The 23,303-nt window shown below is 43.3% G+C and overlaps 1 long non-coding RNA gene across 1 annotated transcript; it reads right to left on the bottom strand.

Annotated features, from left to right (window-relative positions):
- Positions 1–4,779: 4,779 nt before the first annotated feature.
- LOC125941624 (uncharacterized) lies at positions 4,780–23,166 on the bottom strand. Its single transcript, XR_007464494.1, has 2 exons — positions 23,086–23,166; positions 4,780–4,891 (listed from the first exon to the last, which is right to left on the bottom strand). It is a non-coding gene; the product is annotated as an uncharacterized LOC125941624 (long non-coding RNA).
- Positions 23,167–23,303: the final 137 nt, after the last annotated feature.

Here is a 23,303-nt window from a genome sequence, read left to right as displayed (position 1 = left end):
TCTGCCTAAACTCGCCCCTTTAAGCAGCCCCCCCTCCCCCCCCCCCCGTCACCCCAATAGCGAAATTATCCTGTGCCTCCACCTCTCTCCCGTCTGCCAGCGGGGGCACAACCAACATGGAAACGGATGCCAATCCGGCTACTCAAAAAAGACAGTCCTCGGAAAGCATTGATACCGCGGCTAAAACACTAGCTGAAACCTATAGCGAGGGCGAACTGGTACCCAGGTCTAAGTTCCAGTTAACGTCCAAGGCTCTAGAGCGCATCAATGCGCGTCTAGATAAACACGACCAAGAAATCCACGCGCTTAAAGCCACTTTCAGCCTTTTCACTGATCAAACCATCCAACGTTTCAATAGCATAGACCAGCGCTTGGAGCGCATAGACCAACACTTTGACCGCCTAGACCAACGCTTTGAGCGTATTGCGGAACAGCTGCAACTAATCCTGCAAAATCTAGCACCGCACAATCGTCGCCAACACCAGCAATGCCCCGCTACCTCAGCGCCTCAAAATTTGGCAGTGGTATTGCAGGGGCCGCAAAAACAAACGTAGTGACCTGCTCTTCCGAATCTAACACGCCGCCAACAAGCCAGATGTAATCGCACTTCAAAACGTTGCCTTACCAGCCCTTCTTTCAGGCTACACCTTTTTCATACCCGCGAATGCGGATTGACAAGGACGTAGTCGTCTGGTCGCTGTAACTGTATTCCAGAGAAACATCGCGGTCATACAACAGGAATTTGATCACACGTTAGTCACGCACACAATGATAGAGATTGCTTGCCTTCAGGGATACGGGCACTTTCGCAGATATTTGTGATAGGTGTACTTCTCTCTTAAGATATATGATACTTCAACTGATGCATCCAAAATGCAGACATCGATGAACTTGTTAAATATATCTTGATACACATACAATGTAACAAAATAGTGCCTTACGATGCTACAATGCCTGTCGGTACTGTCCAGCCCTGATTCCAGTGTGCATACGAGTTGGTGACTTTCTAGAAAAACCTGCCTCGGATGCAGGAATATTTTGGCGCTAAAATACAAAATTCCATTTTGATCTCTTTGGGCATTCTACCCTGTTTAACCCTGTTTAACCCTACCTTGTTTAGCCCTTTAACCCTTTGAACCTACTAAGAACAAACAAAATAAGCAAATACTAACAAATCGAGGACTATCTGTTACATATAAAACGGGTACGTTCAGTTTGGCTCATATACACGGGGGGGGATAAATATTGGTATGTCTTTAAAAAACACACAGGAACATACCTTTTCCTGCAAAATGCTAGCCGGGGATTCACAGATATGACAAGGATAAACCAAATTATAAACTTTAAAAATGTTTGCAATTAGGCATCACAATTTAAGGGAGCCCGTTTATCAATCACTCATGTCTTTGACTTATTTTGGTATCCTTGTTTATTATTTTGATTGTACGTTTTCCACAAGTCCAAGCCCTGTGTGTTCCTAGGTAGTTACTGAAAAAGCTAGGCTCCATGTATTAACAACACCTGCTGACACGGGTAAATGTTTTCCCGTTTATATCAACCTCTTTAAAAAACTATAGCAGTGCCTATGCTATTCCTTTGTTATGCAAACTAAACAAACACAACCTTTAACATTTCGGCCTCCCTCACCGGAGTTTACGCACTGCCGTATTCTTCTCCCCCATTAATAGTTGGGGTGATAGAGCTACGCGTACATAAACGCTACCAAAGAAAGTAGCTCAGCTTCCAAATGTTGAATCAATATGGTGTCAACTAAAACTGGATGGTCTCGCTATTGTTATCGGTGCTATCGACCCTTCCCCAAACTCGGCCCCTGGCATTTTTTAGGCTATCAGTGATTATATTTTCGGACAAAAGGTTAACTGTTCTAAACTGGTACTGACCGGTGACTAAAGCACCCGCTATAGATTGGCATTCGTTATCATCAACTGGCCGCGATAGGATAATTTGTAATTCGTTAATTGACATGTCAGTAGCTTTTGATCTATGGCAGCTGGTGTATGATACAACTCACGAAGATTCTTTCTTAGATCTTGTTTTTGTCAATGATGCATTGGTAAAGAATGAATATCAGTGCCGTGTTGTCGACTGAATGTCCGACCATAAGGGTTTTATTGTTCATCTAATTGTTGCTTGTGTGCAAGTAAGACCAACGTTTAAAACTGCCTGAATTTTGAGCGCGCTGACGACACTTCTATTTTTGGTAAACTTGCATCATCTTTTGATGATTTTGTGTCTTGTAGTGAACACTACAGTGGGCATATGGTGACTAACCAATTTTATAGTATAATTATTGAGTGCATAGCACAATTTTTTTCCTCAAAAGAGTATAAAACGACATGCTACACACCCATGGTATACCAGACCAATCACACAGCTCAAACGTCGCATTAAGCGCCTGCGAAAACGACGGAATGCACACAATAATGACGGGGAGTCCCTAAAGAAATTACCTAAATCTGAACTAAAAGCCAAAATGAGTGAAGCTAGAAAGTTTTATACTAATACCACATTATCCTCTTTTATGAAAAATAATCCACTTAAGTTTTGGAAAACCATGAACCCTGCTACCTGCTGCCCGTCATCCTTCGTGATAAATAATGTGTCTGTTCAGACACTTCGACAATCTCGGAGGCGTTTATTGGTAATTTCAGATCTGTGTTTGAAGATGACAATGGTACCAGCCCCGACATTGATATTATCCAGGAGATGGCTCCGTTTCCAAGAATTGAAATTAGTTATACCGGCATTAATAACATTCTCTTGAATATCTACACTATTAATGGTGCCGGACCGGATAGTATACCAAACACGTTTTTGAAGCGATATGCAGAATGGAACGCTCATTATCTAACCATATTTTTTTGTAAATCGTGAGAGACATGTACCGTACCGGCCATTTGCAAAATCGCCAATGTAATTCCTGTGTTTAAATCGGGTAATGAGCAAAAACATTTCCAACTACAGGCCTATCTCATTAACGTGTACCTGTTGCAAACTCTTAGAGCACATAATTCATAAATATGTTCTTCAGTATTTCACTGCTAATAACATATTGTCGCAGAATCAACATGGTTTCCGCTCTGGTTTTTCTAGAACTAAACTCATTGAATTCACTCCTGATATCGCTTCGGCTCTAAATAATCGAGGTCAGGTTGATGCCAAATTCATAGATTATGGCAAAGCGTTTGGTATGGTGTGTCACAGAAAGCGTCTTTTTAGGCTCAGTGAAATTATCAACGATAACAAAATACTCGGCTGGATAACTGATTGGCTACATTTAAGGTCTCAATGTGTTACGTGTAAACACGCACAGTCATCGTCTGCCACAGTCACTTCCGGGGTACCGCAGGGCTTGGTCCTTGGGCCCCTGTTGTTAATTATTTACATTAATGATGTCACACAGGTCATTAGGAACACACCAGTGAAACTGCGATTGTACGCTGACGATTGCGTGCTCTTTACCAGAGTAACTAACAGGCGAGACCAAGAGGACCTTAACAATGTATTTTCGTCCTTTTGTGGTTGGAGCAACGCGTGGTAAATGAGTATTAATTACCAAAAAACTGTACAAATGACCTTCACTAATAAAAAGCAGCCGTTAAGTTTCAGTTACAGTTGCGATGGGCACTACCTAAATTCTGTGAATACCTTCAAATATCCGGGAGTTACCTTCATTCAAAACCTAAAATGGCACCTTCATATTGAAATAATTTGCGCTTGCGCACTTAGGAAACTGGGATATTTAAAGCGAACCATCAAGAGCTCTACTAAGGACTGCAAATTAACAGCTTACAAATCCCTTGTCAGAACATTACTTGAGTACGCCTCAGTAGTATGGGCACCCTACACTGCACTTGACATTAGTAAGCTTGAAGCCATAGAAAGGAACCAATAGGGTTCATTTTTTGCCGATATAATCGCAACTTCTCTCCCTCAGCTCACGCATGCGCCTTATCGATAGAACCCTTGGCTCATCGACGCACAATTGAACGTATCACTTTGCTAGATAAGATTGTACACGGCCAAAGTTGCATTCAAGCACTGATTTCCTTGAGTCATTCCACTGGGCGTGCCACGCGCCATTCCGACCCACTTAGTATTGTTCCTTTCCAGTCTTTTGTAAATTGTTTTAAGCATTCTTTTTTTCCAAGCGTTGTTGAAATTTGGAATAACCTAGCTGGTTCCTTGCGAGAAAAACCTAATAAAGAATTGTCTAAACACATTTTGTAATTATGTTTCAAATTTATTGTATGTTGCTTTGATCTACTGTCTGGTGTATCCAGTACTGCTATCTCTCGTGTATCGAGACAGCAGTATCTGTAAATAAATAAATACTTTTTTTGGCAGTCACTGACAATTATAGCAACCGAAAGGGCACTGTTGCGACGCTGTGACAAAACCCGACCGAGCTTCTCTCGTCGTCTTTCCTCTCTACCCGCTCCTGTCATGTATATACACACATTGAAGCACCTACCGACGCGGCGTGCAAGACAGTGACAACAGGATCAGCAGTGGGAAAGTCGAACAAAGAGGGGAAGAAAACTTCGCTCTAAACACTACGGGAAATTAGCTGCGGTAATATTGACATTATTCAGTCGAGAAGACACCGCCTAAAGCAAGTGCTTGTGCATATCAAGCCGCACGCTCACAGACTGTTTGAAGTTGCTGGGAATTTGAATTGGAAGGGCAAATTTTACAATACTTGCAGAGTACTGAATGTCGATTTTATTGGCCAGAACAAACGTTGGTACAGAGGTGCATGTTTGACAAACTTTTATTTGCTTTGCATCTATTTTCATCACCACATCCTAAGAAGGCATTCATCCTAATAAGGTATGCTAAAAATGCAAGGTGCCCTACTTTTTCGGATCTGTAACAAAGAACCGAAGTTCGTGCGTTAGTTCAATCAATAAGAAATACTTGTGAACACGTTGTAGGCATGAAGCTCAATGTTTTTCGCCAAGTCCGCATGCATATCACATAGGTTGACTCCGTAACTGTGGCTATATTGCTGTAGTCATCCGCAATATACGTGAACTTTACTGCGATTAACATAATTGATATACTACATCAAGTTTGTTAGGGGCGGTTTAGGTTTCTGTGTTCCCGCCAACTTGGGACGTTGGCTAGTCAGTGGTCAGCGCATCGTGCTGCTGTGCTGCGGGAAGAGGGTTTAAAATTTAGCTTGGGGTCAATTTAATTCATCGGGTAGGTGCCGCAGAGTTTTAAAAGTTAAAAAATAAATAATGGGGTTTTGCGTGCCAAAACTACTTCTGATTATAAGACACGCCATAGTGGGGGACTCCAGAAATTGGACCACCTGGGGTTCTTCAACGTGCCCCAAAATGTAGGTACACGGGTGTTTTCGCATTTCGCCCTACGGAAATGCGGCCGCTGTGGCCGGGATTTGATCCCGCGACCTCGTGCTCAGCAGCCCAACACCATAGCCACTGAGCAACCACGGCGGGTGCCGCTGGGTTTGTACTGCCCTTAATGCACCTCTATGACTCCAAATGCGGTCACTGCGTACGTACCGCTCATGAATGAACCTCTTTGACGCCTATTCCGGTTGCTAGCAGTGTGCCACTGCGTATGTGCTGCTCTTTCATGACACTAAAGGTGATTTAGGATTTCTCGAGTTCTGCGCGGAACTGAACCCGCGCCCTCTACACTCGAAGAACCTTGTGTGTACGTCCATGGTTATCATTTCAAAGTTTTACGGAATATTTAAAAACCACCTCTTGTAGATAATATATTTCTAGTCCTTGAGCTGGACTATTAACAGCGGAGCTGTTTAAGCAGGCTGTACTTCGTAGCGCGTTAACCGAAAAAAGTAGGATGTGGGCCGATCCTGGCGGTAGTGCAGAAAAGGTCCAAGCGCAATGGCGCACACCCCTGTGAAGTAGCGAAGCTGAGCCTGGCTAAGTCTAGCTAAGCATGGTTGGAACAACTTAGCCTGAGTCAGTGATCGATATACAATCGATAACCAATCAATAACTAATTGATAATCGACAAATAATCAATTAATTCCGGTAAGTGCTGGGGATGCTTTTGTAGTGCTTAGCCTAGCCAAAATACGTGGCCAATACCTTCCAATAGCCAATCGATAGCCAATCAACAGCTAGTCGATAATCAACAAATACTCAATAAATTCCGGGAAGTTCAGGGGATGACTCGGTAGTGCTTAGCCTAGCCCAAATACGTGACCAATAGTTTGCGATAGCCAATCGACAGCTAATCAACAGCTAATTGATAATCGGTTAATAATCAATAAATTTAGGAAATTGCTGGGAATTACTTGATAGTGCCTAGCATAGCCTAAAGGACAGGATTAACTAGGTGGCCATCAGCTCCGCTGTATCTTTAGCATTGTGCCTCCAGTGCAAGCTACGCTATTTTTTTTTTTCATTTCATTTCATTCATTTCATTTATTTACCCTAAGGGCCCACAATCGGGCATTTCATGACGATGTGCACCGAAAGTATCAATTTTCTAGGTAAATAATTGTGTAGAAATCAATAAATAATCTTTATTTAAATACCTAAACCTGGGATGAAAGTTTCCCATACAGGGTGTTTCAGCAAACACTTTCAAAAATTCTGAAAGGTTGCCTGTGGCAGATAGTACAATTCTAGTTCATGAGCTGGTCCATTCGAAGAGGCGGACATTACGACCAAAAGAATTTGAAATTAATACTCGAATAATTACCAAAAACTCCCTAATTAATTTTCTAACTAATTACCCGATGGCCCGTATTGCAGTTTACAAAATTTAGCCGTGGAGTTCGCAAGGCGGATCCACTTGGAACGAATTCTCGGGATGGCACCAGTTTCGAGATATTAATTCCCGAACTTTGCAGAGAAATGCATTGGTGTTCCAGTTAGTTTCTTAACAAAACGTCGCTTTTGCATTGAAGCACAAAATTAACTGGAACGCCAATGCATTTCTCCGCAAAGTACGGGAATTAATATCTTGAAGCTGGTGTCATCCTGAGAGTTAATTCCGAAAGATCCGCCTTGCGGACTCCTCGGCTACAATTTGTAAATTGCAATATGGGCTATCAGGTAATTAAAGAATTAATTTTTGCTGATAAGTCGATTATGCAATTCCATTTTTTGTGCAAGTAATGTCCACCTCTTCGAGTAGACCAGCTCATTAACCAGAATTGTGCTATCTGCCACAGGCAACCTTTCAGAATTTTTGAATGCGTTCCCTGAAACACCCTGTATATAGCTTTGGGAAGCATTTTGTGGGTGATGTTCAAGGTGAAATCTAAACGTTTCACGTCTGGCTCTGTTTTCAAGAAATAAATACATTTAGTGCATTCAAACACTTTCACATTCGAAATATTACCATTGCTCATCAACATAGACGAAAACAGTTCCGGTCAATTATTCTAATAAGCTAGGTTTTTGATTCGGGGAAGGGAAGGAGATAAGTGGGGCTGAAATCTGACGAATTCATTCCGAGTAGTCAATACGGGTCGAAAATTAGGTGTACTTGGGATTTAGCCTAAGAGACTGCTGGAGACTACGAAAACAATAATTTGAGACTACAAATGTGAGACTTAAACAATAGCCGGACCACCACTTAAGAAAGCTGGGCATGTCCGCATCTCGACAAAGTGCATCTGCATCGTCTTCTGCAGAATTTGTGGCATGGTGCATCAGGAATTTGTCCCGAATTGCCAGGTTATGAACAACGTGTTTTACTGCCAGGTTTTAGATATTGTAAGGGTGCACATTTGGCGATAACGGCGCGATCAAGGGCGCACCAGGAGCTGGATGGTGAACGACAATGCATCCGAGCACAGATCACTCCGCACACGCGAGATGCTCGCTGGAAAACAATATGGCTTCACTTCCACGCTCATCATGCTCGTTATATATGACTCTTTCTTATTTCGCTATTTTCTGAACATTTAAAACTCAGCTCAAACGTCGCCATTTTGACACCATTGCTGAAATTGGGCAGGAATCATAGAAGGTGCTTTACTCGTACTGAAAAGAATGCTTCGAGTAAATATTTGGATAGTGGCTTGAACACTGGAAGCACTGCATTGCAGCACAAGAGTACAACGAAAGCTACATTGCTTAAATGTACACAAACAAATTACTTGTTTTGACAGAGCCACTGGAAACTTTTTCATGCCCTCTCGTATGTGTGGTAAATGGTTTAAAACTATTACAGCCTACAGAAATTTTATCCATACCCGTGTTCCACAACGTTAAAATCGTATTTTATGAAACTCGTACACTGTGTCCTCTTTGTTCTTAACGAACAAAAAGTGCCACAGTGTTGACATTTCCATGAAATAGGTGATATCTCATGGGGGACGAGCGGGCATTGTTATGAAAGCGCCAGGTAATTACGAGAAACTGCTCTAAAGTGCCGTCCACAACGCTTCTTAGTGTCCTGGGAGAACTGTACGGGAAGCCAACTTCGCATTCCATTAAAAAAAGAGGTCGTGTTCGCCGTAATGCGCGGCGAAAATTTCCAGTTTCTTACCTAAATTCTGAGCTTTATAAATAATTACGGCGTGCATGTTCTCATGGTAATTTCATACTGTATGCGATGTTTTATTTTTATTTATTTATTTATTTTCAATACTGGCACTCTCAGTTGAGAGCATAGCAGGTGGGCATTACAAAGAGACAATCATGTTAAAAAAAATCGACATTTTGTTTAGAACAGCAATTTTTATTATAGGCATCTTTTTAAACAGAGTGGAGTTTAGATGTAATATTTAGGCAAGGTTCTGCAGCGAATTGCTTATGCAAGCGTTCTCGCATGTTTAAAGTGACTCTATGAGTGCGACCACCCTTATTGTTACGGGAGGCCGTTGTAAGCAAAGACAAGAAGCATAATTTCGCCCGAAAGGTGAACCATGCATTGCAACAGCAAATTATCAAACGCCTATACGAAGCAAGGATTGCACATTTACCAGTCGTATTAGTTGCAGTAGACATTAACCTATAACGATATTAAGAAGCATGGTGCTACGGGTGCACAGGCAAACGAGCAGATATCGCCTGATAGCTGCGGGAAGCTACCGATAGGTAACTGCGGGTAGCTTCTTGATAGGTAACTTTCTACTTTTCTTGTGGAGAACCAAGGTAGCTGTGGAATCCTTGTAGATATTTGCTAAGATATTAACGTATGCTTCTTGTACTCCTTGGTTACGTACTGCCTCTGTGAGTGCAGGTATCTCTACTGAATCCAAAGCTTTTTCATTATCTATGAAAGCCATACAGAGAGGTTGATTCTACTCCGCATATTTCTCTATTACCTGGTTGATGAGATGGATATGATCCATCGTGAAATATCCCTTCCTGAACCATCCTGTTCTCTTAGTTGGCTGAAGTTAAGTGTTGCCCTGATTCTATTTGAAATTACCTTGGTGAATATTTATACAATACTGAGGGTAAGCTAATGGGTCTATAATTATTCCATTCTTTAACGTCTCCCTTCTTATGGATGATTTTATTGTTGGCGTTCTTCAAGCTTTCTGGTACAGTTGAAGTCGTTCGGCATTGCGTATAAAGGGCCGCAAGATTTTGAAGTATGATATCTCCTCCATCCTTGATTGCCCCTTGTCATGTCTTTCGAGGCTCTTCTAACTTCATCGCTAGTTATAGAAGAGGCCTGTGTATCCTGTTCATCACTACTTGGAATGAAAGTAGGGTGGCTGCTCTGGGGAACTATAAAGATCAGTATAGAATTCTTCCCTTGCTTTTACTGTGTCATCAAAATTGCTGATGATATTACCCTGCTTATCTTTCAGTGCACACATTTTGCCTTGTCCTGTGCCTAGTTTTCTTCTCACTGATTTCATGCTGCGTCCATATTTTACTGCTTCCTCAATCTTTTCCACGTTCTAATTTCGGAGATCCCCTACTTTCTTTTTATTTATCAGTTTCGACAGTTCAGCAAATTCTATCTCATCTCTCGAGTTTCACACTTTCAGGCTTTGCCGTTTCTTTGCTAGGTCCTTTGTTACTTGGGAGAGCTTACCTATTGGTTGCCTTGGTGCCTTACCTTCCACTTCAATTGCTGCTTCTGACATCAATCTAGTTACGGTTTCATTGATTATCTCTATGTTGTCTTTTTCTTCCTGTTCTAAGACTGCATATTTCTTGGCGAGCACTAGGCTTAATTGCTCTGCTTTTACCCTTACTGCGTGTACGTGCCTAGGCGTCTAGGTGTCTTACTGCCTCTTTCTTCTTGACTAACTTTACTCTTTACTCTTTACTCGAGAGAAATCCTAGACCTCACTAACCTATAGTCACTGCACTTTACCCAACCTAACACTTCGACATCCTGCACTATGCTGGGATTCTCAGACAGTATGAAATCTATTTTATTTCTTGTTTTTCCATTAGACATTTTCCAGGTCCACTTGCTCGTGCTGCACTTCCTGAAGAAGGTATTCATTATTCGGAGCCTATTCCGTTCCGCGAATTCTACCAACATATCTCCTCTAGTGTTCCTAGAATCGATGCCGTTGTTGCCAATTGCGTGCTTGCTTATAGAGTGCGTTATCACGGAGGCAGAATGAGGCCAATCCTCCCTTAAACACGCGCGGAACTTATGCCCTTCGAGACACTTGATGAGTGGGAGCAGATCTGCATCGGCCAATTGATGCTCGGCGATTTCGATGGCTCTCACACCACAAAGGAATGAGAAATCGTCGTCTTCAGAAGGAGGAGAGCCGACCGGTGCGCGTGACAAGCAATCAGCATCGTTATGCTTTCTCCCAGGCCTATATACAATGGTATGTCGTATTCTTGGAGCCTGAGGCTCTGCCTCGCAAGTCGTCCGGATGGATTTTTCAAGCTTGCCAGCCATCAAATTGAATGGTGGTCGCTGACTACACGTGACGACCTCCCGTAGAGGTTGGAAGTCAGCGCTTGTCTTTTGTCATTCTTGCTGTCACTTTCTCTATGTAGGCGCTGTAAGTCAAGTTTGCAAATGGAATACCAACTAGCCCGTACCCTAACTCTGCTTGAGTTGAGGTATGGTCGAAATTTGCTGATGTACCCTATAACTGCCAAGCACTCCTTCTCCATCGCAGAATAGTTTCTTTCAGCTTTTTTGAGAGTTTGGCTAGCGTACGCTATGGCCTTCTCTTCTCCATTATGCCTTTCAACTAAAACTGCGCAACATCCACGAGAAATCAAAACGCCTAATTCAATAATTCACACAAATATTGTAATTAACTTTTTAATCAATTTTACGGCACATCTTTCAATCTACGAATTATAGCCTACGAATGCGCAAGTTAACTTTGTGCTGCAAAGCATAAAACAGCGTTTTCCTGAAAAAATTCACTGGAATGCCACGCATTTCGTCGTACACTTTGAAAATTAATATCTCGAAACTGGTTCAGTCCTGAGTTGTAAGTGGTGGTACGCCTTGCAAACTCAGCTGCTATAATTCTTGGATTGAAATATGTGGCATGAAATAAATAATTGAAAAATTAATTAGCGTAATTATGGTAATTATTCATTTAGCCGTTTTATTTCACGTCGATGTAATGGCCGCGTCATCGAGTAGATTAGATCAAGAATTTTTGTTGTGCTATTAGTCACAGGCTATTTTTAAAAATTTGGTGCAGCTAAAATGAAACACCCTGTATAGTGTCCCAACTATCATGCACCAATATTTATAAATATGCAAATGTCATCTAGCTGGACAGAACCAAGTTAGTGCCGTTTGCCGTCGGTTGGAGAAACTTAGATTATTTTGGCATTCCGCCTCATTACAGAATTATTTTTATAATTGATTGATCAACTTTTCAAATACAATAATTAAATAAAAAGTGTGAACGAGAAAATTGCAGAGCAACATGGAAAACTCCCGATGCAGCTTTTTGTTGCTCAATACGTGATACACAAAAGTGTTTTCCGAGTGCAACAGAAACCCGCGAATACACGCAAAATTGCCGTGCGACTGCCCGCTCGAGGCACTTTGCGTGTATACGTGGGCTTCTTTCACGCTCGGAAAACACTTCTATGTAGCACGTATTGAGCAAAAGAAAGCTGTATCGGGAGTTTTTCATGTTGTTCTACAATCTTCTCATTGACACTTTTGATCTAATAATTATATTTCGCAAATTGTTAAATTATTAGGACTAATTATGTGATTAGGTGGACTGTAACAAATAGTCCGAGTATCTCCAAGGGACGGCAAACAACATTACCTTGGTTCTGTCCAGCTACGTGACATTGGCATATTTTTAAATCTTGGGTGCACCCTGTATAAAACTGCTGTTTTCTGTGCAGATGTGCGCCTGATTTTCAAATTTGTTCCATCCTGGCTACTGATTTTTTTACAATGCGAGCGTGGTGTATATTATATACACTTGCATGTTTTTATTCAACATTTTTGCATTGTGGGAGTGTATGATAGCATACGCTTCTGGGATAGTTATCTTCTATTAAAATTATCGAGCTGCTTCACGGGAAATTTTTTTCTTATTGTGTATTTTGAAAATAAAAATAAAGAGTTTGTGAGATAACTGTGTGGAGGGTGTAATTATATTTGTGGACACGCTGTAGCATACATTGTCAAATACGCTTACATTGGCATATTCTCATATGCAATTTACGAAAAAAGAAAGCCACCCCTTTTTTAGATCCTGAAAGAGTCGCTCAATCCTCACTCTCAATGAACGAAAGCCAAATTAATAATATACACGGCCTATGTTAAGTAGAATTGTAATAAAAAAGTCATTTGCTCAGATTTTCTGCAGTAAACTGTATTGGTGATGGTGTAATCCAAGATAAGACGCCTGCCTTCCTCCCGCCTAATAAATTCCCATTTGAAAGTATTTTACATAGCTATGTGCTTTGTAATCATAAGTTCTAGTCATTAACAGCCACTTTGCTCTAGTGCGTTGCATATCGCAAGCTTGTGCAGTTTCATTTCTTAATTTATAACGCGGCCCCAGTGAATTCGCGCAACGATGCTTGAACGGTTTTCCGAGTGTGAACGGAAGCAGCGATAAGAATGAAATACAATATTTCCGGTGCATTCACTATTCTCTACGTATCGAAGGGTAGCACTCGGGCTAACGTTTTTATTTTTTTATGCTTCGATGAATGACTAGATCAGACGAAAGAAATTGTGCGCGCGAGCGGCACTTGAGTGGGCTTTCAGTGCTACCCGATCGATCCGTGCTCACAACATCATTTACGCCCTGCACAAGGAACGTTCATGTTAGCAAAGCATTAAGCCTGTTACACTTATCACTTTATTTTGAAATAACGAATTTGGTTCGCGCTTTGAGCTTTACTGGCTCCACTATGAACGAAAATTTAGGGGAGGAAAAGAAATGTCAAGCCGCCGGCGCCGCTAAGCTGGATGGATGGAGGGATGGATGCTATGAGCGTCCCCCATGAAACGGGGTGGTGAATAGCGCAACCAAGCTCTCGTCATTATTTTGCCTAATGTCCTAACTTTATTTTTAACAAAACACACAAATACGAAGAATTCCAAGCGTGAAACTTTTTGAACCATTACTGGGAACCCTGTTTTTGTACGTCTCCGTTGTTTGTGATCTCCCTACTTTTCTCGCCGCGGTGGCTTAGTCAGCTAAGGCGTTGCGATGCTGAGCACGAGATCGCGGGATCAAATCCCGGCCGCGGCGGCCGCATGTCGATGGAGGCGAAATGCAAAAACGCCCGTGTGCTTGCGTTGTTAGTGCACGTTAAAGAACTCCAGTTGGTCAAAATTAATCCGGAGCCCTCCACTACGGCGTGCCTCATAATCAGAACTGGTTTTGGCACGTAAAACCCCAGAAAGAAGAAGAACTTTTCTCGCACCAAATAATCAGATATGGTTTTGGCACGTAAAACCCCAGAAAGAAGAAGACGACATTTTCTCGCACCAAACCTCCAACCGCCTCTTACTAATCTCTACAGCTCCCATGTTTACTTTCCCCTGCTATCCCTGAACCCAAGGGCTTTAAGGAGGTCAGAGGAGCCTAGACTTGCAGCTCGGTAGATTTATTCACATTCCTATAAAACATGGTCTACCGTTTTAGGGGCGAAGCTCCTTAAAGCGGCACCCGTTCATCCCTCGTCGTAGTAGTAGTGTGTAACCAGTCTGAGAAAAATGAGAAAAAAAATTCCGAAGTTGTGTCCGTAGCGCGGAATCGAACCAGGGACCCCTCACTTCCGAGCGCGCGGCGTTAGCCCACTACGCCACGAAGCTTTTTTTTTCTTTATTGCCGAAATAACAATACGCCACGAAGCACACATAGACACAAGCACCACGATGGCAATAAATACCCAACATTAACGAAAGGCCGCGTTTCTAGCGCGTTTCTAACGCGTTTGTGCTAGCGCGTTACGGCCCGTGTAAGAAGCTGGTGTAAGACGCTGTGGCCTCTCCGCTTTACCTTCAACGCGTTTCGAACGCGCTGCCCAAGGCGGTGGCAAGTCAAGTTCAAGTCGAGGAGCGTTTATGAATACGGGGGGTATACTCTCTCAGCAGTCATGTGATGGCGTCGGCAAACGCGGTGCACGTTCCGGCATGTGTAAATGGCTGCGTAAGACGCTGTGGCCGCTCCTCCTTACTAGAGAGTACTGCACGTCTCTAACGCGTTTGTGCTAGCGTCCCCTTAAGCGGGAGATCCGATGATTCCCTCCGGAGCTTCGCCCACTCATCATCATTCACCCCGTGGATATGCTGTGATTTTTTTCAAGCTTTACCACAGCAAACACATGCGTCTTCTTTCTTGGTGTACCTCGCTTTATAACTACGCGTTCTGAGGAATCCTGATCTCTCTTCGAAAAGTAAGAAGCTTGCCTTTCAGTTGTCATAAATTGTTTCTTTCCTGATTTCGTTTTTTCCTCTGAGGTAGTTAGTCATACCAGGCTTCTTCTCCATTGCCGCCACCCGTGACACTGTCTCAGCCTCTCTTACTTTGCGTTTGACGTTCTTTGTTGCCGTGTTGCCGACCATACCGGTCGCATACATTATGGTAAGCTTCCTAGTTTTTTTCCTTCACTATGAGTCAATTTTTTGCCTGTAAAATACGGGAACACCCTCTTGCAGCCCATATAATTTCTTGCGTATTCCTCAGTCGTTCTTCAAAATCAGTTTTACTCTGAGCCTCCCTTACTTGAAAATTTGTCCAGCCCATGTCACCCTGCACAGCTTCATTAGTAGTCTTCGCGTGAGCGCCCAACTCGAGGCGTCCCACTGACCTTTGGTTGCCACTGAGTCCTGTTTTTACCCTTGACTTCAAGCAAACCACCGCATTTCCAAATGTAAGCCCTGGAACCATTACACCTTTCCACATACCCCGGAGCACCTCGTACCTACTGTATCACCATAGCGCTTTGTGTTTCATTATTGCCGCATTTCTCTTCCCTATTGCTATTGTTTTTTTATTTTTTTTTTACTGTGTCACCAGATGCCTGTCGCTTTCGTTTATCCATAAACTTAGGTATTCGTATTCTTTTACCCTGGGTATTTCCTGGCCCTGTACCAACACTGTCTGTTCACTGTTTTTATTGAATACCATAAAACCAAATTTTCTAACGCTAAATTTTTATCCTAAATTATCACTCGCTTCTCCACAGATATCAGCCAGACATTACATATCACTTTGCTTGTTAGCAAGACACAATGTTGTCCGCATAAAATAAACAGGAAGCTGCTGCTCAACTATTGTGCCGGCTTGTTTGTATGCGAGGTTAAACGCCATATTGATTCTTTGTAGCGCCCTTTCAATCTTTACCATATACATCATAAACAGCAGCGGGGGTAGAGGGCACCGCTGTCTCAATCCCTTGTTGATATCAAGTTTATCCTCGCTCCCCATTCCTTCCCGTTCAATGCAAGCGGTCTTTTCTAGGTAAATCTGCCTCAAAAGCAGTATACAGTCGTTGCCTATACCTTCCCCTTCCATAATATCCCACAAAATGTTGTGGTCTACATTGTCATACGCTCCGGTAAGGTCTACAAAAGCCACATAAAGTGGTCTCCTTCCTTCTCTGGATACTTCAATACACTGAGTAAGAATACATAAGTGATCATCCAGACGCCCAGCGATTCTGAAACCATTCTGAAGTTCTCACAATATGCCATTATCCTCTGCCTATGATTGCAGCTTCAATTTAATCACCTGCATTGCTAACCTGTATATTACCTATGTAATGTTCAAAGGTTTACACGAGTGAATTCTACTATTTTCCCCCTTACCTTTATAAATTAAATTCATTCTACTTTGTCGCCAAATGTCTGGTATTCGCATAACTTGTAAGCATTTTTCTACTGCTTTCAACAGAGCTTCTTTACTTTTTGGTCCTAGCTCATTATTGAGCCTAACGTGAACTTCATCTAAACCTGTGGCTGTGCGTTTAGGAATTTTCTCTTCAGCTTTCTTCCAGTTGAAATTACTCAGCACCAACTACTTTTTCGTCTGGTTCTCGTTCACTATCTTTTTTTCCGCAGATACCACCTAGCCGTTGTCCGGAAATGATTCGGCTGTTATTTTTCGAACGTAATTTAATGCCGCGTCCAGGTCCAGTTTGTTTCCATGTTTGTCTAGGATATGTTTCTGTACTGTTACCGACTTCCTGACTAGTAAGTTAATGTGGTTACAAAGTATTCTAGGTGCGGCTTTCGTTTTCTGACAACCAACGTTCACTTTCACCTTTAATTTTTGCTTGAACTAATATTTGAACCACGTTTTTTCCCGCCGTATATTTCCCATTTTCTGTCTATTTCATCCAGCGGCAACTGTGCATTTTTTGCCTACCTGTGTTCTCATGATGCTTTCTTTCGTTCGTCGATCGCCTCTCGTATCTCCCTGTGCCACCAGCTTTTCGGCTTCCCTTTTCCCTTCCAACGTGCATGTTGCGTCTCTTTCTTCATTTCTATCGTCATTACATTTACAAGCTCACTATATTCCCACTCCTTGCTTGGCCATTTGTCAAGCTCTTTCTCGAATCTTGTAGCTATATTTGCTATTTGTTCATCGTTCAAATTTGGACTGGTCATTTTTCGTTCCTTGCTGTATTTCCCAACTACATATCCCATTTTCAAAATGATGCGTTTATGGTTACTCCCTATGCTGCTATACCCTTCCTTGTCAATGACCATTTCTTTCAACTTATCATAAAGTCCTTCTGCCATCAGACAGTAATCTATGGCAGACCGTAATCTATGGCTCATTGTCTATTTCCACCTTCCCATGTGATCTGGCCATCACATTTTGTCCCTGTATTCAAGATAACGACGGCACGTAGCTCACAGACATCTATCATTAACCTCCCGTTGTTGTCGGTACAACCGTCTAGATCCTGTATGTGGGCATTCATGTACCCAACAGGATAATTTCGCCCTCATTCCCGAAACTCTTAATATCTGCCCTTGGGCATTTCACTAACTCTTGATTCTTTGCAATTATTCTCTGTCAATACACACTAGAGCACTGCACGGGCCGGGCCGTCCGAATCGTTTTGTCGGCGGGCTGGGGCCGGGCCCGGGCTTAAAGCCGCGGGCCCGGGCCGGGCTCGGGCTTGAAGCCACGGGCCCGGGCCAGACTCGGGCCCGCTCATTGAAGGGCCTAAGTAGGCCTTCGAGCACACGCGACCGTTATGCATTGCATGATTCAATGCATTCAGTGCCAAGCTGAAGTGACACGTGCAAGATGACTGTCATCATCATCATCAGTCTATATTTATGTCCACTGCAGGACGAAGGCCTCAATTTGCGCCTGCGAATTTCCTAACTTCATCACCCCACCTAGTTTTCTGTCGTCCTGGACTGCGCTTCCCTTCTCTTGGTATCCATTCTGTAGCTCTAATGGTCCATCGGTTATCCATCCTACGCATTACATGGCCTGCCCAGCTCCATTTTTTCCGCTCAATGTCAATTAGAATATCGGTTATCCCCGTTTGTTCTCAGATCCACACCACTCTCTTGACTGTATATCTTATCAGATGACTGTCTTATCAAAGAAAATAGTAAAACAGATGAAGTTCTCATTTTTCATAGCGGAGCTAATTCAGCCGGGCCTAATGTGTCCGCTGAATCCAAAAATGTGGGCCGATCCTGGCAGCAGTGCAGAAAGCGTCCAAGCGCAATGGCACATACACCTGTGAACTAGCGAAGCTGAGCCTGGATAAGTCTAGCTAAGAATAGTGGGGACTAATTGCCTATCGATAGGCAATTGATAGCCAATCAATAGCTAGTCGATAATCGATCAATAATCAATAAATTCCAGAAAATGCTGGGGATGACTTGGTAGTGCTTAGCCTAGCCCAAATATGTGGCCAATACCTTACGATAGCCAATCGGCAGCCAATCAATTGCTAATCGATAATAGATCAATAATCAATAAATTCCGATAACTTGGTAGTGCTTAGCCTATCCCAAATGCGTGGCCAATATCTTGCAATAGACAATCAATAGCCAATGAATAGCTAATCGATAATCAATCAATAATAAATAAATTCCGGGAAATGCTGGGGATGACTTGGTAGTGCTTAGTCTAGTCCAAAAGCCAGGACTAGCTAGGTGCCCAACATCTCCACTGTCTCTTTAGCATTGCGCAGCCAGTGCAAGCTACGCTAATTAGTTTTTTCCTTTTCTCCCAAAACGAACATTGTTTCCGCGTGAGGAAAAATAAATTATACAAAGAACCACTCCTCAAACCATTTCCATGTTACCGCTTTTGCGATCGCACTATTACCAGTGTCGATAATATGGCATTATTTTAGCGCTAAGGCCAGTTACTTTTTGCTTCAATGCATAAAACAGCGTTTTCCTGAAAAAGTTAATTGTAACGCCATGAATTTTGTCGGGCATATTGAAAATTAATATCTCGAAACTGGTTCAGTCCTGAGAATTCGTTCCAAGTGGATACGCCTTGCGAACTCAGCAGCTATAATTCGTAGATTGAAAGATGTGCCGTAAAATAAATAAAAAGTTAATTCGCGTAATTATGTTAAATATTCAAGTAGGCGTTTTTACCATCCATTACGCCATTCATGTCAGAATTAGCTTGTAACTACAAAAAACAATTAGCCTCCTTAGAGCGTCGTCGCATTAATGCGAACACAAGAAATCCTGAGATATGGTCAATTCCATACTTCAGAACACTCTATAAGCATCAGTCGTTAATACATGACCTACCATTCACTTTCAACAGATAGAAAAATGGCGGTAATTTCAGTAAGAAGGAACTCAGCTGACACTTTGGTCACTTGTAATGTATCTGATGTGATTATTATTCTGCCTTTCTGTATGGTTCTGAGTATATAATGTAAATCCTGTTTCGTTTTCTTAGCAAATGCTGATCTTGTAAAATTCAGTCTCATGCTATGTTGTATAGCTTGTGCTGCGTTGTTCTGTATAGCTAGTATTGTTATTGTAGTGTTGTTTAAAATGCATTCTGTTAAAACTTTTCCAATTCTGTTAACTCGCCATTACGCAAATATTCTTTGCCTTTCCATTCCTAGCTATTTCGTCTATGAGGAATTCCAGCGATAGCTGGAAATATATGTGAATTATTTTGCATGTGTGGTCTTTCGGGTCATGTCAAGCTACATATGTAGCTTTTAGTCCAAAATGACCGTCCAGCATGTAAACTGGACGATAAATTGATTTGATTTGATTGATTTCGTCGGACACTTTGAAAGTTATTATCTCGAAACTGGTTTAGTCCTGAGAATTCGTTCCAAGTGGATACGCCTTGCGAACTCGGCGGCTATAATTAGTGGATTGAAAGATGTGCCATGAAATAATTAATTAAAACGTTAATTGGCGTAATTATGTTCATTCTTCAATTAGGCGTTTTAATTTCTCGAGGAAGTAACGGCCGCCTCATCGAGTAGTTTAGATCAAGGATTGTAACTGTGCTATCTGCCACAGGCAATCTTTAAAAATTTGGTTCAACTAAAATGAAACGCCCTGTATATTTGCATGCTAAACGACATCATGGAACCATATCGTACAAATCAAGGTAAGTACTTGCGCACCACCAGAAAAATAGTAGCACAGGCAATGGGCCGGATTACTGATGTTCCCGTGGAAGAAACAAAGATTTCGGCCTTTTATTGCTTATATACTGCAGCTGATTAAACCTCGAGAAGGTTAGGCTGACAGATGCGGTACAATCTGTAAGTAAAGAAAAGGAATTTTTTCTTACAGGCCGGGCCTGGTCATGCACACGCGGGCCCTAGCTGAGCTTAGTAATGAACGCCCGGGCCCGGGCCGGGCCCGGGCTCAGTAACACGAGCCCGGGTCGAGCCCGGGCTTGGAACCACGGGCCCGGGCCGGGCCCGGGCTGGTCTCGGTCATGTACGCTCGGGCCCGGGCTGGTCTCGGTCATGTACGCTCGGGCCCGGGCGGGCTCGGGCTTTGTATTACGGGCCCGGGCTGGGCTCGGGCCTCTTAAAGCGGGCCCGGGCCGGGCTCGGGCCGAAAAATCAGGCCCGTGCAGTGCTCTAATACACACGTCATGCCCAGCCAAGTTTTCTTTCCCCTGACTGTGCCTGATAGCCGAAGATACTCTTGATGCTTTGAATTTACTCTTTCTCATTTTGCCCCCTCATGTATGAGCATTCCAACTTACCCTCCCTTTCTTTCCAATTTGGTTCGGTTGCACCCTTCCCAAACATAACGCTCAATCATTGGTGGCTCTTCTAAGTCTCTAAGGGCGTTTCTGTAACTGCGTACAGACCTATTTGTTCTCTATTTACCTGCTCCTCAATCTCTAACCACTTTTCCTTTCTTCTACCCCCATTCTTGTTGGTGTAACCTATTGCACAGTGAGCTCTTTCTCGTTTTTCTGTTGCTACTGGTGCTGGTAGTCAGAGGTTCCCCGATGGGACTTTTTTCATTACTACTTACCCTGGCCTCATGAGCGCCCGTGCGCCCCCCAAAAAGCAATTGCACGACCAGCGAGTCGCCAGCGCACTTCACGTCCAAGCCTGTGTCAGCGGTCCAAGCTGGGACCGCTGACCGCGGCGCCATCTACCTGCTCGCAGCATAACTGCTAGGTGTGCCCGCGCGCTGCCGAGCATATTCTGGACGCTCGCGCGCGCGCAGTGGCAATACCTAAAATTCTTGAAAGCCATCTGTGGCGGTGAAAGAGTCGGCCCTGCGCTGTGTTTTCGCCGCTTAGTTCGCGTTGATGCGAGCGGCAGCTCGAAGGTAAATTCGCTCGCTGCTGCTGCTGCGCTTACCCTAGCATTCTGACAGCGAGTTTCCACTGTCTTCGAGCGAGGTGCGTTCATGTTTTCTTGTGTGCGCGTGGCACCATGCTTGTTAATTTATTCAGTATGTCTATGTTTACTTTAAACGCCTGGTAAAATTACCACCCTTACTTCGTATAGCTGTCCACTAATTTGCTACTAATTCGGCCGAACTACTCAAAAGGGAGCTCAAATTTGTCCCAGGCCGCCAGCTTCCCAATACATGGGTGTCCTTAAGAGCATCTGAAACTCCCATGGGTTCCGATCAGCAGCCCAGGAGCGCGCTTTTGCCTATTTAACTGACAGGTACACGGCGGCGGCTCTCGTCTGTCTCCCATAGCAGGGCCGGATGCTCGACTATTTCACCAAAGGTGGGTACAAGGCACGCCCAGAGACCATCGCAAATATCTATAGGACCTCCATCCGAGGTGAGCAGCGATATAAGCAACCGAATGTAAGGTCGTGGTACACCTCAACTCATGAGGAATAACCGGTTGATTTGCGGGGGCACTAGCATTCATACCTCCAGCATTCGCGGCGGAAGCTCTACCATTCCACCACCGCCTGAAGTCTCTCCTGCCCCAGTAACCTGCTGTCGCTACAGTAACTCGGCCCCACCGTAACCTTCTCGTTTTCTGTGCGCTGCTCGTCACTCGGTTAAATAAAGAAAACCTGTCACAGCAGGAACTGCTATTCGCTTAAACACTATCAAAAAGAAACACCTGCAAACGAGGAGGGCGTGTGACTGCGCAGTGCGAGAAGTCGCGGGGCCTCGTCCAGGTTCGCGCCGACGGTTGCGTGAATTTTACGCAAGGTGACCGAAATTGAATTACAACGGAGCAGCTTGATGTTACCACGACCAAAGTTTGTACAGGTTACAAACAGTTGCTATAGAAGCACAGCGTTTCTCGGAAACACCAATAGCAGGAGGAGGGTGTTGTCAGCTTGCAGGCGGATCTAGCCTTCTAATCCATGCAGCTAACTGCTCCGCCCAAGTGCCTCCTTTAAGAAAAGTTTGTCAACGTTCAGAAACGGAGACGAACGCTGCTGAACAAGACGGCGCTCACAGCGACGCGAAATAGGACATAAGACCGCAACCGGTGATTTATTGTGCGCACCATATGCAGCGCCCGGTCGCCCACTCCCAATACAACGCCCTAAAATGAATCTGTCAATCATTACCAACCAATGGCCAAGTAAACATGACTTAAAAACTGCAGGAGTCACGATACCTCCTCCCTAAATGTCCGGGCCTGACGAGGAAACACCATGCGCTCACACGAGAATTTGCAGAGCCTACGCGCTGGAGTCGGCCAAACAAAAACGTTAGTTCTGTAGCAAGTCCAGGACACTCCAACAAATCGCATTCGAAATTACCTAAAGTCTTACAAGTGTCACATGACGCAGGCGCGGCTAGTCCAGGTTTTTATAGCAATGCTCCAGTATGCGGTGGCCCCGTGCACAGGCAACTTCAGCAGGGCTACCCCAATGAAAACGTGGCTGAAACTAGTTCTGAGAAAGCACTGAATCCGTATAAGTTTAGCCTAAAACAAGGATGTATAACTTCGACAGAAATACAAGGAATCATTATTTTACTGTTTCTGTAATGTTGTGAAGAGTTGAGGTATGAATTTTACCTGAATTATAGGTTGTCTTTTTTTATATTCGTCCCGTGCAAGAAACACTGCATTGTTAAATGTTATACAAAAATTAAAGGCACACTTGAAAAAGAAAGAGCCAGCATTTCAAAAACACATTGCTAAGGAATGTCATTATCATTTTGATTAGATTGCAGAAATACGTAAATATTTTTTAACACTTTAGAGAGTTAAATTAGAACACTTACAGCAGACACAAATACTACGCTTGTCACCTCCACTAGCACAAGTCACTTCGCCAGAATGGCATTCTTTCTGCCAGTAATCGGAAAATCGTTGGACGCTCTGGCCATCGGGTGTCAGAGCTGGAAAATATAACATCGTAGAGTTAGCAAAAACACGCAACTTTAACGTTTTTTTTTTTCATTAGTTCTACATGCCCGTTTCCATGGGAAAGCAGCTGCTA

Source organism: Dermacentor silvarum, chromosome 11 (genome assembly GCF_013339745.2).
Source record: "Dermacentor silvarum isolate Dsil-2018 chromosome 11, BIME_Dsil_1.4, whole genome shotgun sequence".
In the NCBI taxonomy this organism is placed as follows: Eukaryota; Metazoa; Arthropoda; class Arachnida; order Ixodida; family Ixodidae; genus Dermacentor; species Dermacentor silvarum.
This window is presented reverse-complemented; position numbering and strand designations above follow the sequence as displayed.